We start from the raw sequence: 13,633 nt of genomic DNA on the forward strand, positions 1-13,633 counted from the left end.
AAAAAATTACTCCTCTGAGAGGAAATGGGGTTCTTTAATAGCAATTAAGTTACCTTGCCTTGCCTCACCTCCTGGGACATTTGTATAGGGTCAAGTTTCAACAGTTTAAGAGATCAGCTTTAGGGTAAAAGGGGGGGGGGGCAGGAACGGGAGGATACAAGTGATGGGATAACAATTTAGTTGTAATCTGCATACATTAACTTTAAAAATTAAAAAAAAATAATTAGAAAACATACAAGGAAGAGATAATAAATTACTACGTTACTGGTCTATGTAAAAAAAAATCAGTTTTCTATGCTGAGGTAATACAATGGACTTTGTATTTGGTAATTTGGGGTAAGGCTCCAGGAAAAATTAGTGGTCAAGGGTCAGGCTCCAAGCAGTTAGGGTATGATTGTGAAAGGGTAGAGGGGTTGTTGTGGGGTTTTTTGGTTGTTTTCTTTTGGACTTTTGGTCTCCATACTCTTCCTTGACAGATCAGCAAGGTCAAATCATTGACAAAGGGGCGAAGACCTTCTTTCTTCTATAACTGCTTCAGAGCTGAGAGGGGCTGTTGAAGTCTTAAGAGTTGGGGCCCTGGTTGGCATTGCTGATCTGTTATGGGGTCGTGGGACCATAAAGAATTGATCAGAATTTTGGAGAAGGGAGGAAAACATTTTTTTTGTAGAGGGAAGGGTGTGGTTACTACAGGAGCTGAAAGGTCTAATTGTGAAATAGCATGGAGGTCAAGAGGTTCTTGGTGACAGGAGATGGTGTAGGTGGCAATGGCTTGTATTTCTGAGACAATGTCATCTGGAGTCTAATGGATTGTAATCTGGAAGACATAATTCATTACAAAGGTAGGTAAACAGGAGCCCAAAAACAGATTAACATTAAAAGCAAAGGCTAGAGGAGCAAAAATCATCTAAATGCATTCTGAAAAATCTTCCTAACAGCATGTATACATTAAAACTGTGGAAGAGGCAATACACGAAAACTTTGAAGACTAACTAGAGATGTTAGTAGATCTTCTATGGCTAGGGAGTAGATTTAGACAGCTACCTCATCTACCAACATAGGCCATTATGGACACAGTCAACAGTTAGAAACATTAGACAAAGTTATTAAATCGCTTATAGCTAGAATGGAAGGAGAAAAAAAATTGAAACATAAAGGACTGTCAAAAGGCAGCACAGAAAGATAGTCAAAGCTATTTGGCAAAATGAATTACCTTCAGGTAAGACTATTTTAGACCAAGCAACAGCAAAGGAGTTTCCGTAGTGGAAGAGGGGTTGATTCCTTAAGACAGAAGTTTATTAGTAAAAGATACATTGAAAAAGTTCACAATACAATATCACTACTACTTTTGACTTTCTGTATAGAAGAAGAAACAAGGTTATAGCTCCAGGTAAGTGATGATCTCGGTCCACGTATAATCTCTTAGACGACCATGAAGAAACAGAGTTAAGACAAATTCTTCAAGCAAATTTTCATCTTGTAGGATCTCATAGGAATTGGAAGAAGAAATAACTTCTAAAATTAAATCATAGAATGCCAAAATTTGAGCTAAAGGATCTTGGCTACTCATTGTGATTTGAAGGTGTGTATGGGTGGATTTCACCTGGAGTCAGAGAAACAGATGGAGAATTCCGAGAGGTTCACAGAAGTAGGTCCTTCGTGCTTGTAGAGTGGAATAGTCTTAAATGTGGGCAGATAGACTGAAGGTCACTGCAGTTTGATCCAGACAGCTTCAAGTGGCCTTTTATCCTGTTGGGAGAGTTTTAAAAATAGACACAATTTCTTAGCTCCCAGTGATATGCTGAAGTAGATAACAAGTCATTGGACCTAGTAAGAGGCCTATTTGGAGGAGGAGCTTGCCATAAAGGATTTAAAAGGGTCTGAGGTAGTTTTCAGACTTGGGTATGATACAAGATCACTAAAGTACAAGACTGTCTCAAGATAAGCTTAGGGAGATTAGACCTTTTTACCTTCCCAGAAGATTGGATGTGCCAGGCTACATGGAATTAACAATTTTGATGGCACCACTCACTCCTTGAGTGATATTGGAAATGAAAGCCAAGATATTATCAGACTCTAGGGATCAGGGAGCCCAAACAGGGGAATAAGGTATTCCATAAAGAGAATGGTTTCCTCTGAGGTACTTTTTTCTACCTTGAGGAATGCCTCTATTCACCCTATGGATACTTATTAGAAGTAATATACATATACATACATATATATGTGCATGTATATATGTAGTATATAACTTTAAGTGTTATTTTCATTTTTATTCATGTGCATGTGAGTGCATCTATGTGAGAGTGTACCTTTTGTGAGGCCATAAGAAGGCATTGGATCCACTGGAGCTGGACTTCCAAACAGGTGTGAGTTGCCTGACATGAGTGCTGAGAATCAAACGTACGTTCTTTAGAAAAGCAACAGGTGCTGCTCCTGAACCATCCCTCCAGTCTCATCATTATTGGCACTTTTTTAGGGCTTCATAAGTCACTGGTTCAAGCTCCAAGTAGTTAGCTTCTGATTGCTAGAGTGGGGAACTTTTTTGTTTTGTTTTGGCTCTGCATTCTTAGCCTTTTTGTCACTACAGTTATCTCTGGCAGTAAAGAAAGAGTGGTTTTTAATGTTCCTCTGTAGATATTTTATAGCTTGTAATTTGTGTAAGGCATGAGTTAATAATGGGAAGGGGGAATGAAATCTTCAAAGTAACATCCTATTGCCTTCTTGAATGCTTTACTGGACAAGAATAAAGTTGTATGGTGAGACTGCTATCAAGAATAAGTGGAAAAACATCTGTAAACTCCATCTGCGGGGCAGTAGCTCTGAAGATCCTTTCATCCTTCTGCCAAGGCTGTTTCTAAAATGTTACCTTTGCACTTAATTGGAGTCATGTTGTGTAATTACTATTTTTATCTTATGCAAAATGCACACTAGAAAGACTATAATTTTGTAAGGATGATTTTTCTTTTAACTTTTGGGACTTGGTACTTACTGCCGCTAGTAGGCAAACAATACTGTTAACAGACCAGATGGAACCTGGAGTCAGGAACCGGGATCTCAAGTTTGTTATCACCACACCTTAGAAAAAAACCCAGGATCCATATTGATAACTCATATTGAAAAAAGGAAAGGATGGAGTATAGTATGGGTCAGGACTGGGAGTGGAATTAAATTAAAGAAGTTAAAAAATTCTTTTCGTCTTTCCTATAGCAATTATATAACCTACAGAAAAGATAAAACAAAAACCTAAGAAGTATGTCTATATAGATTTCACTATGAGATAGAATATCAGAACTAAGACTTTTTCTGGAAAGGAGTAGTTTTCTCGAGTGTCAGTATAAGGACTCTGTTACATTGTTCGAATACTATTGAATCAATCATTGGAATACTGGTTTTGTAGTGCCAGACTTCAAGACTATAAGCCTTATGAAAAAGGAATATGGAAAAGCAGCACTATTTTTGTAATACTAAGTGGCAATAGCTATAATCCTTTAGCAGGATAATAAAACAAATTTAAGGCCAGTCTGACAAATTTAGTGAGATCTGTCTCAAAATAAGAAAAAGCAAAAGGAGGCTGGGTGGCTGGGTATGGTGGTGTAAACCTTTAATCCTAGCAAACAGGAGACCAGGGCAGCCAGATCTCTGTAAGTTTGAGGCTAGACAAGTCTACATAGTCATTTTCAGGTCAGTTAGGGCTACACAGTGAGACCTTGTCTCTAAAACGGGGGAGAGGTTTTGAAGCTCAGTGACAAATACCTAAGTATATGCAATGTCCTAGGTTCAATGGATGGCCCTGAAAGATAAAGGAAAAGAAAAAGTGTTAATAAAATAGAAAGATAAGAATGATATCATTATGATCCTAGTATAGACTTAGATATAGACTATGGTTGCTAATTTCTCAGATTATAGCAGGGTTTCATCAAGTCAGCCACAAAAATATGTTTGACCAGATAATTTTTTCGAAGAAATCTTTGGTGTAGGAAAGTTCCCTGTGTTTCTCAGTATATCCCTGGTCTTTCTTTAAGCATGCACCAAAGAAGTCCTTACCATTATGACAACTATAAATGTCTCTACACAGTACTAAACATCCTCAGAGGGTAGTGCTAAGAAAACATATTATGTCTATATGTATGGAAACTTCACTTATCAATAATAAATCTGATAGCGTATAGCTTCGGCAGAAAGCAGGGGGTGAGACAGGTAGAAAAGATTTTCAGATAAGGCCAAGGGTGAGATTCAAGCATGAAGATGTGAGGATAGATGCATGGTACACGAGCACAGATAACCAGCCACGTGGCAGAATGTAAATTAGTATAAATGGGATAAAAGTTATGAGTTAGTCACATAAGAGCCTAGCTATACGGCCTAGGTATTTGTAAGTATTTTAAATATCATGAGTCTTTATTCCAGGAGCTCGGGGAAGGGAGGAAAACCAACCACAACAGGGTACAGTGCACCGAGTTGAAATCAGTAGATTACAGTTTTAGGTAGCTGGTAGCTATTAACTGTAATCCCATCCCTTGGGAGGCTGAAAAATGGAGATTAATGAAGGTTTGGGGCTAGCTTGGGATACCCAGTAAACTTTAGAGTATTCTATGTTATAGAATGAGATCCTATCTCACTCAAAGAATGGAAGGAAGGAAGGAAGGAAGGAAGGGAGGGAAGGAGGGAGGGAGGGAGAGAGAGAGAGAGAGAGAGAGAGAGAGAGAGAGAGAGAGAGAGAGAGAGAAAGAAAAAAGGAAAGAAAATACTACTTTCTCCATTTCTTTTATCTAGCTCCCTCTTCCCAGAAGCAGCCAAGATCTCTGGCTTTCCTAGTGTGCTGCTCTCTCATATTCTATTAATACTGTTCTTGAACTTATTTTTGAGTCTGTTTATAAACTCTTTTGTCCAAAAGACTAGGAAGCTCCAAAAGGGATTCCCCCCATGCCTGTTTCCAGTAATAATAGGAAAAAACTTAAAATAATGATATTGTTTAAAATTTCCAAATCACCTGAATGCAAGACTGTAATAGGTGTGGGTATACTTCCTATCAATCTTTACGGGAATGTTCTAGAGGATGTTCTAGAGGAAAAAACAAAGCTAGATTCAGAAATAAAGGGGTCTGAAGGATTTCTTATTCCTCTAAGTTAAGAGAAAATTATGGCTCAACTTTAAGGTAGGAGATAAATGGAGTTGCCCATTTTGTTTTCTCATTTATTTCCCTGCCATACAATGGGCTGCTGGGAACAAGGAAGAGTTTCATAGTTTGGGTCTGGACTTCTCAGTTCAAAGGACACCTACTTCTCTTGGCTGTTTTAGACTAGTGTGTTCCCTTTTATTTTCCTTTAACCTTCAAGGATCAAGGAAAAGATTAACACTTAGATATGAGAAGTATGGAGAAGGACTAAACTTCCCTTACAGTCACAGTAGAGACAATCAACAGTGATTGCCAGGAAAGGAGTGTAGTATCCAGGAGTATTACTATGAGCAGAAAGGCAGTGAGGCAAGTTAAAAGATGGTAACTAGTGCTGAAAACAGGTAAGGCATTGCTGGGGGTGTGGGGCTCAGAAAAGTTGAGGAAACGGTTTGAGGAAGGAATTTTTTAATATATAAAATTCATTTGATACTTGGGTCTGAAAAAGGTAAACACGGAATCAATATTTAGTAAGCAATGAGACTGAGTCTACAGTAAAAAAGAAATCAAGATCATGGTGACTCAGTTCCCTAGATGGTTTAACTACCTGCAGTCTGAACTGCTAGACTAAGACACCTTACTTAGAATTCATTGCATAAACCTATTATAGAGAAGTCATGACATCTACTTAGAGTTTTATGCAACATATTCAGATATAGGGTTTATTTTACAGTCTTAGATCTAAAATCATAAAAATTCACTTTCTTATTATTAAGTAATAAATAGTATTAATTGGGGTGGAGATGTCGCTCAGTTGGCAGAGTGCCTGCTCATCATTCACCAAATAACCCGGGGGTTATAGCACAGGCCTGGAATCCCAGCACTCTGGAGGTGGAAGTAGGAGGATCAGAAATTCAAAGACATCTTAAGTTACATAGCAAGCTGAAGGCCAGAATGGGCTACATGAAACACTGACTCAACAAAAAGAAAACCAGGTACATCCTAAGCCTAACTTGTAGAATGCCTCACCTAAATGCCAAAGATGGGGAGATGCACTTATATATGAACTTTTCAAGGTGAAAACCCCCAGATAATTCCCTCTTTATGCTAAAATGCAGCCAAAAACAAGTTAAAAGAAGAAAAATATTTATTTTAGAATAAAAGATATAGGAAAAGTTTGATTTTCAAAAAAATCTGTATATAATGGTACTTGGTGCCAAGTCTGATGGCCTGAATTTTATCAGCAGACTCCCAAAAACTATACATTGGCCTCCACATGTACATAGTGACATGTACACACACATGCACATATAATAAATAATATAAAAATTAGAGGTACACCAAGATATTTTATATTATTTGTGGCTATTCTGAAGGGTGTAGTTACCCTAATTTCTTTCTTGGCCCGTTTGTCATTTTTATACAGCAGGGCTACTGATTTTTTTGAGTTGATGATGGTTGAACATCTATGAGCATGGCAGAGTATCATTAAAAGGGCTTTTTATCAATACTTTACCTCTCTCTCTCTTTTTTTTTTTTAGACAAGTAGTATTTGTTTTTACCCAAGATCTCTGGGCTATCTAGTCTCAGGTTCTTGGTCACCCAATCAGTGTCAGGTATGGGTTCCATCTGGTAGAGTGGGCCTTAAGTCAAATCAGGTGTTGGTTGACAAGGTCTCATGTATCCTAGGCTGTATCCTGTCTCATCAAATAGCTTAGCATAACCTTGAACTTTGATCCTTCTGTTTCACTTCTGGAAAGGAAAACACTTCATTTATATGGTGCCAGAATCATATTCAGGACTTTGTGTACACTAAGCAATGACTTGCCAACTGACCTATATCCCCATGCCCTACAATGTACTCTCTCTTTCAAAAGTGTTCATTCAATTACTCTTCAGACATAGTATAGTGAAGTTTTTCATACATAATGGAATCTTCATGGATTATATACAATTGGGAGTTGATTCTAGTGCAATCACAGCCTTCCTTTTCAAAATATTAAATACATTGTCTCAGGCAGCGCATACTCGTATAATCTTGTAATTCTAGCACTTGGGAATTAGACATCGGAAGGTAAATTCAGGATGACCCTTGGCTTCCTAATTTAATTCTATCTAGGGATACATGAGACCTTTCCATGCAACAAAACAGCTCATAAATCATCTATCTTTTGATACTTAGGCAAAGCCTTATTGTATTCTATCATTTCTGCCCTTCTCCCTTTCTGAAAAATCTATGCAATTACACTTTTCTGGGGTTTTTTGTTTGTTTGTTTGTTTGTTTTTGTTTTCTTTTTTCTCTTTTGGTTTTGGTTTTTCGAGACAAGGTTTCTCTGTGTAGTCTTGACTGTCCAGGACTCACTCTGTAGACCAGGCTGACCTCAAAACTCATAGTAATCTACCTGCCTCTGCCTCCCAAGTGCTGGGATTAAAGGCGTGCGCCACCCGGTCAATTTTTTTTTTTTAAATTACAGTTGTTTATTCTATGTGTGCATGTTTGTGCACTGTGTGTGTAAGACGATGGGAGGACAACCTTCAATTCTACCCGTCTCTTTCCATCACAAGTCTCAGGATCAACCTTATGACTGTCAGCACGTGCCCTCTGAGTCATGTTGATGACCCACTGTCACATTCTTTATTTTTGAAATTTAAAACACTCATTGTTTACATTTTATCTATATAGGACATTTGCTGATTTTTTGTCTTTTCATGTGGCCGTATTTTGTTTATAAAAATGCAATTACTCGTCTGTTTGTTCTGGAATTATCTTTCAAATATGCCCACATTCTCCACATTTAAACTTTAATCCCCGTCGTCTCCTACTTTTTAATAGATGGAGGCACGGGGAGGGCGGAAGCAGCCATGAGAATGGGTCCCACTACGTAGCCTGGTCTGTCCTCGAATTCACGATTGTTCTCAGGCCTGTGTAGTTAAAGGCTGGCCGGCCGGCCGGCCGGCCGGCGGGGACAGAATTTGAGGCTTTTTTTTTTTTTTCGGTAGAACTGGGGGAGGGAGGAAAAGCTAACCACGTTTTCTAGACACAAGACTTTTACTAACCTCTAAGATGGATGACTGTTGGTACACCTCCCTCACATCGAAGCCCGTCGATGAGGTTTAGGCCAGAGCCCCGTGAGCCACGGCATCAAGCCGCGAAATGGCTAAAGGCAGCACTTCCGTCTGGAAAATACCCGGATTTTGCCCTGACGGCATCATCCGGAAGTAGAGTAAACAGCTGACGCGTGCCCAAGTGTGCGCAGGCGCAGTAAGTAATGATAGGGTAAGGTGCCTGACGAAATGTTTCCTAGATGGCAGTTTGCTAAGGCTGTGAGGCACAACTGGGTTTTGAGAGCTGAACGGAGATGGTACGAACTATTTTTTATATTTTCCTCATTTATATATTGTTTGGTAGGGTGGAGGTCAGACGTTGCAGAGTACTTAGTTTAGTAGTTTTTAATTTGGAGTGTTTTGTTTCCCACCAGTTTTATATGAACATTGACATTTGGACAGGAGGTTGTTTTTTAAGTATTGGGGTAGAATCCAGAGCTTCCTCTTTGCTAGATGAGATGCTATCCTATGGAGTTACATCTTCAGGCCTGGCACTGACAATTCTGAAAAGGTTTTTTGTTTGTTTGGTTTGGTTTGGTTTGGTTTTTTTTAGGGGGGGTTGTTTTTGTTTTTGTTTTGTTTGTTTTGTTTTGTTTTTTGTAACCTATCCATCGCTTCCTTGTTACTTGATGTTCTGTTATGCTTTGAATTAGGTTATGCATTTTTGGCAAGAGAACTTCATAAGTGCTGTTTGTGTCCTTGCTGGGATATCACATCAGAAAGCATAGCATAGTACTCTCTGGCATTGACTCAAAGATGCTATTACTATATCATGTGAAGAATCAGCCTCTTTAGCTTCACCCCCACTTAGCTATTGTTTTTAAATTTCCTTTCTCAGAGGACATTATCATCTCCCACCCAGAAATTCCTCCTCATGCATCTGTAACTTCTTTTCCCTGCACTCTGTCAAGACATCCTGCTGATTCTCAGAAGCAGCTCCTGAATCAGGTACCTCCTCTCTATTTTAATAATTCAACAGCCTTCTAACCAACCTGTATTCTTAGGGTATACTCTATCTTCTAGGCAATTTTTTATGCTCTGCCTAGATCCTCCCCTGCCACATACACACACATAAATCTGATGGAGTCACTCATTACCCTAGTCAATATTTATTCTGTATTTATTGATCTTGATTTCTATATAGAAGATAAACATCTATACAATACTATGAAAAAAATCTCTGTAATTTGACCCTAATTCACCTCATTATCCTCTAGTGTTCCCTGCTTTTCCTCTAAACTCATGTCTAAATAAATTAACCATCCCTCAAATATTTCAAGCTCATTGCCTACTTGACACATTCACTCCTGTCACTCCCTCAATTTGAGATCCCTCTCCTGACTTTATCCTAGTCACATTCTCACTCATCCTCTCCAGATTTCTATGAATTGCAGTCTTGTCTTTTAAGATTTTTTATTCTCTCTTTCACCACAGTGAGTTGCCCTCTGCTCAGGCCTATATAACCCTAGTTCTCATGACTTTCTTACTTAGTGTTGTGCCCCTAGAGTTCATGGTGTGAGGAAGAAGGGCTTGCTGAAATAGACCAACAAAGACTAAACAGGAGGCTAGTATACAAATTTATTACCATGGGGGAGGGGAAACAACTGCGGAGATGGGGAACAAACATTCCCGATCCACTGAACATTACCCACAAACTTATCAGCACATTTTCTATGGCAAAAAGGGAGACCAGGGAATTGAGACAGTTCTGGAGACAAAGAAATGATTGTTAGGAGAATGGATGAGATCGGTGACACGCTCTGAAATTGTAATGAGCCCAAGGGACAGACATTATTTTCTAATGGAAAATGGACATCCACTCAGTCCCCCAATCTTTCAATCTTCTGAGCTAGGTAATAGGACTTGGGAGGGAGTTGGATGACAATTATATTCCCTTGGCAGCTTTGAAGACTGGTCTTAAAGCAGATGAGGAGGAAATTCAGGGGGGGGGGGGAGAAGGAAGGCAGGAGCAAGAAGGTGAGGGATATTTTGTTTCCTCTAAGTAAGAGTAGCAAGAATGCCTTCAGGCATTTTCATTTTCTTTAGATTAAGTTGCTCAGCATCCTAACAAAACAAAAACAAAAATCTCACCATAATTTGGAGTCATTGTTTTATAAGACACTAATAGTATTTAATGTGTGATTTTAAGTGAAAAATAATGCAGCTAACAGTAGGCTTCAAAAGTTTTAGGAAGAGACATGACACTGATATAAAGCTTTGAAGATCACTGTATGACAGATTTATTTTTGTCACACAAACTGCAACCAATATATGTAGCCTCAACTTTATGGCAGTCTTCATTTCCAAAATCATTTAATGTATAATTAGCAGGCTTAAAAACATGAAATAAATTCAAGGAGGGTCAAGTAGTTTTCCTTTTCACATGCATACATATTTACTAGTTGTAGAACAGAACACATTTGGGTTGGCCTCTTGGTTGCATAGTAATAAGCACAGTCAGGACACAGAAGAACAGGGGAAAATGCATTACATGCAGCAGGTAAAGAGCACTGCAGGTAACATAACTCAAAGTAGTGTTCTCCTGGACCAAAGATGACCAAGGGGCTTTTATTAGGGAAACTTGCACATAGTCATCTAAGAAGGGCTGGCCATCAAGTGTAAAGAACACATTCACAGTTCAAGGTAATACATCTTATGTCAAAAGATGTAAATCAAAGACCTCAGGATGAAGAATTTAATATTACAATGAAAAATATTACTCTAGATCCCCTAAAAGAATGAGTCAGTGACCCAAGATTTGGGCTGACTCTTTATGACCTTCTCCAAAGGGCCTCAGCTGAAACAAACCACTACAAAATCATGTACAAATTACAATGGGCAGTGCTTTCCCACAAATATAGGAGAATGGCCCTAAAAATGCCTGCCTAGGAAATAACAGTTGTCTAAACAAATTCACCCTAAGGGTAAGAATCAGTTGTTTTTCAGTATTCTTCCCTTGGCACTAGATGTTTGTTATTTTTTAAAAATATATTTTATTAATTTATTCATATTACATCTCAATTGTTATCCCATCCCTTGTATCCTCCCATTCCTCCCTCCCTCCCATTTTCCCCTTACTCCCCTCCCCTATGGCTGTGACTGAGGGGGACCTCCTCCCCCTGTATATGCTCATAGTCTCTTCTTGGTAGCCTGCCATCCTTCCTCTGAGTGCCACCAGGTCTCCCCATCTAGGGGACGTGGTCAAATATGGGACACCAGAGTTTGTGTGAAAGTCAGTCCCCACTCTCCACTCAACTGTGGAGAATGTCCTGTCCATTGGCTAGATCTGAGTAGGGGTTCAAAGTTTACTGCATATATTGTCCTTGGCTGGTGCCATAGTTTGAGCAGGACCTTCTGGGCCCAGATCTGCCCATCATAATGTTCTTCTTGTTAGATGTTTGTTCTTAAACTATAAATCTTGCCAAGCTGGACAAAGCTTAGTTCTTTTCTTGAGCAAAACATACAAATTTATCCACAAAGGTAAAAGAACAATATCTGCCTTCTAAATACTATAAGAAGTTACTGATTAAATTCAATGAGAAAAAGACTTCAGAAAATTAAGTATAATTATATCTTATTTTAACAGATAGAGAAAGAGGGCAGAGAGAGGGAAGAGAGGGAAGAGAGAGAGAGAAAGAGAGAGAGAGAGAGAGGGAGGGAGAGAGAGAGAATGAGAATATGAGCATTATTCCAGCATGGGTATAGAATTCAGAGGACAATTTATTGAAATCCAGTTTTCTCCCAACATGTCAGTCTCAGGAATTGAACTCAGGTTGGGAGGTTGGCAGCAGATGCTTTCACCCACTGACACATCTCATTAACTCCAATTTGTAATTGTAAAATATCATATACATATAATTTAATTTCAAAACCCATTTAAAATCTTTTAGTCAGTATTGGATATATAATGATGTAAATGGATTATACTGGAAATCAGGCTGGAGAGATAGATGGCTCAGCTGTTAAGAACATTTTCTGCTCTTCTAGAGGACCCAAGTTCCAAGTTTGGTCCACACCTCATGGTTCACAACTGCCTGTAACTTCAGTTCCAGGAGCTCCAACACCCACTTCTGGCTTCCATGACCATAGAAATATAGTTTTCCCTGTTTCTTTGGATCTTCATTTCTCAAGGCTCCCATGTCATATACCACTTATATTAAATAAATGTACATACTTATCTTCTGATTTTCTTTTTATCATGTATATTTTCAGGTATAAACATTGCATTAGGAATATTTTAAAATCTACCCATTCAAACTGTGGTTCAAAGGCAAGTAGCATTAATATTACTTGTTGGCAATGTGATTTGAGAGCTTTACTTCAGACTATGGTTTCAGAAGGTACGTTTCAACAGCATTAGTGGGGAATGTGTACAATTTTGAATGTTTTCCATGCTCCAGGTCTTTTGAATTGAGAATTTCAGAATAACCAAAATCTATAAATTCAAGGTCTGTCTGTCTGTCTGTCTGTCCATCCGTCTGTCCGTCCGTCCGTCCCCCCTCTTCTCTCTCTCTCTCTCTCTCTCTCTCTCTCTCTCTCTCTCTCTCTCTCTCTCTCTCTCTCTCTGTGTTTATTTTAACAGTTGTCAGCTCATGGAGTGGAGTGACTTGATTTAGGATTACATCGATAGAGTTCTTTACTTGCACAAAATGAACCCCTGAGGTCAGGATCTGGAGGTAAAAAGCAAAATTAAGAAAGTAATTAGAAATGTTTGTGTATGTAAAGAGCAAGCTGTGCTCTTCCCCCATGTGAACAGTCTGTGCTCTGCCCTCAAGTCACTCCATTTGGAAAAATGGAAATTCATCCTGAACTACTCCATTCTGAGTACAAGTGCCAAGGTGGAATCAGTTGGAAATTTATTTGGGCAAGTAGATGTCACCAGATATTGGCCACACACAACCTATTGCAAAGAACAGCACCCCCACTGTACAGCATGGCAGCAAGGCACGAACTGATCAATAACTTGTTCTTTTCTTACATTTATATTTATTTAGTATGTGTATGTGTGTTGTCGGAGTATGCTTATATTATATCACAAGTATGGAGGTCAGTAGTTAGTCCACCATGTGGGTTCAGAGGATTGAACTCAGGTCCTAAGGCTTGGCAGCAAGAGTATTTTCTCGCTGAAACATCTTACTCATCACCTAGATAATTCATTCTTTAAAAAAAATAATTTATTCTTGTTAGTAAGAAAAAAAATCACCTCTGAATTTATCAGATTAAGTTAGGAGTAAATGGGCACATAGACTTTTCAAAAACATAACAGAGAAACTAAGGTATGAATGATGCCACCCCCTTGCCTGAGCGATATGAAAAAAAGGAGTGGCACCTAAGACTGACATAGGGGTACACACTGACAGGTCATTTTAGCTAATGTTTGGATGTACATGCCAGGCAGCAAACTTCCCACTTTGCCCT

General features: G+C 38.8%; 1 long non-coding RNA gene across 1 annotated transcript; it reads right to left on the reverse strand.

The window, feature by feature from the left end:
- Positions 1–19: 19 nt before the first annotated feature.
- On the reverse strand, positions 20–8,278 carry LOC311601826. Its single transcript, XR_014780659.1, has 5 exons — positions 8,168–8,278; positions 3,751–3,787; positions 2,987–3,072; positions 1,211–1,746; positions 20–814 (listed from the first exon to the last, which is right to left on the reverse strand). It is a non-coding gene; the product is annotated as an uncharacterized lncRNA (long non-coding RNA).
- Positions 8,279–13,633: the final 5,355 nt, after the last annotated feature.

This window comes from Acomys minous, assembly GCF_964271855.1.
Source record: "Acomys minous genome assembly, chromosome: 7".
Classification (NCBI taxonomy): domain Eukaryota; kingdom Metazoa; phylum Chordata; class Mammalia; order Rodentia; family Muridae; genus Acomys; species Acomys minous.